This window comes from Ostrea edulis, chromosome 4 (assembly GCF_947568905.1).
Source record: "Ostrea edulis chromosome 4, xbOstEdul1.1, whole genome shotgun sequence".
Classification (NCBI taxonomy): Eukaryota; Metazoa; Mollusca; class Bivalvia; order Ostreida; family Ostreidae; genus Ostrea; species Ostrea edulis.
The window spans coordinates 89,586,098-89,588,145 of NC_079167.1; the positions used below are offsets into that span (position 1 = coordinate 89,586,098).

At 32.7% G+C, this 2,048-nt stretch overlaps 1 long non-coding RNA gene across 1 annotated transcript in view; it reads left to right on the forward strand.

The window, feature by feature from the left end:
- Positions 1–1,845, forward strand: part of LOC125668390 (uncharacterized) — a 6,899-nt gene extending 5,054 nt beyond the window's left edge. The window contains exon 2 of the long non-coding RNA XR_007367554.2: positions 1,602–1,845. This is a non-coding gene — a long non-coding RNA (uncharacterized LOC125668390). The remainder of the gene's footprint in view (positions 1–1,601) is intronic.
- Positions 1,846–2,048: the final 203 nt, after the last annotated feature.

The following is a 2,048-nucleotide window of genomic DNA, read 5'->3' on the forward strand; positions in this document are numbered from 1 at the left end:
ATGTATACACACTGTACATCTAATACATACACACTGTACATCTAATACATACACACAGACCAGGGTGTTTTATAGTAATCTATATGTATACACAATGTACATATAATACATACACAATGTACATCTAATACATACACACAAACCAGAGTGTTTTATAGTAATCTATATGTATACACAATGTACATATAATACATACACACAGACCAGGGTGTTTTATAGTAATCTATATGTATATACACTGTACATCTAATACATACACACTGTACATCTAATACATACACACTGTACATCTAATACATACACACTGTACATATAATACATACACAATGTACATCTAATACATACACACAGACCAGGGTGTTTTATAGTAATCTATATGTATACACACTGTACATATAATACATACACACTGTACATCTAATACATACACACAGACCAGGGTGTTTTATAGTAATCTATATGTATACACACTGTACATCTAATACATACACACAGACCAGGGTGTTTTGTAGTAATTTATATGTATACACACTGTACATCTAATACATACACACAGACCAGGGTGTTTTATAGTAATCTATATGTATACACACTGTACATATAATACATACACACTTATCATGGTATTTTATAGTATTTAGACATGTGCCTGTTAGATTTACTAAATTTACCGTGTGGGGTAGGGAATCAAGAATACCACAAAGCAAACGTCTATATTTTCTACATATCAGTTCCCACACAGTTAAAATCACTAAATGAATTCTTGTATTTAGATATTCATTCAACAATTCAGTAGTACGCCTCACTCGTGTGATTAGGAGTGCTTGTTTTCAACCATTTTCCATAACCCTTTCATCACTGTGTGTTGTTCATAAGAGATCGAATAATGAAACAAAAGAGGATGTATTTGTGAGCACATCCGTATCTGATGAAGTTCTAAACCACAACCCCCCCCCCCCCTTCCTCTGTAAAATGTTCAATTACTTGTATTCACGTGACTTCCAAACAAAAAGACAACGTTTTGTTCTTCAGAAGTTGATGACATAGATTCACTAAAGGCCATATAAAGTACATGTATTCATGGAATTTTTGTCCATGAAAGTTGAAACTGTTAAGCACGCTCGTGATATTTATCAGTTTTTGAATGAATGTGAAGTTTATATAATGTGAAGTAGCCAGATAACCACTTTTTTCCGCAAAACAATATAGAGTTGATAAAGAGTTACTGGTCTATTTTTTTTTTTTTAATATGTTTGATGTACATATTGTATGCATGGCTCATTAACTGTACGTGACCCCCAAACAACGCCAGGACTTAATATAGGGATACAATTCATGACATCTACCTTTGCTGGCTTCTTAATATATGATACCTTTTCTTATAATTTTAAATAGTGATCTTATTCTTCATATGACCTCTTTCCTGTTTACATAGAATTCAATTGAACAGCTAACCGAAACTATGGGACATTTATGACTGATTCATTGAAATGTACAAATATTTATTTTAGATTGCGAATTCTGTTCACTGAAATGCTAAATTTCTTGGATGTACTCTCTTTTAATACAAAAAGCATTAACAAAGCCGTTTCTCGTTACAGAACTACAATGGATATTTACTCGAGCGTTGATTCTTCTGTTCTGGTCAGGGAATACCAACCTTGTGGTGAATTGCCTACCTCCTCACCGTGCACTAAACAGAGCGTGCAAGTCATTGTCCCTCCTATACTAGTATATCAAACTGTTCCCACTATCCTGGCTTCCCAGAAATTCAACGATTTAGCTTTTTCACAACTAACTTTAATATTCATTACCTGAAACTCTTTTAAAAACATTACTAGTATATTTCATAGTTTATACTTTTTTCTATGTAGCCTACTTTGTTCAGAGAATTTTACAATGAATGGGTTGATCGTGATGATAATGAACTAGTAAGGTATTCGACCATTGGTGGTATAGTATGATTTGAAAATACGGATGATATTTAAATTGCAGTTATAAAATTTTAGAAATTCATTTCCAAATTAAGGATTATCTCCATCACGCAT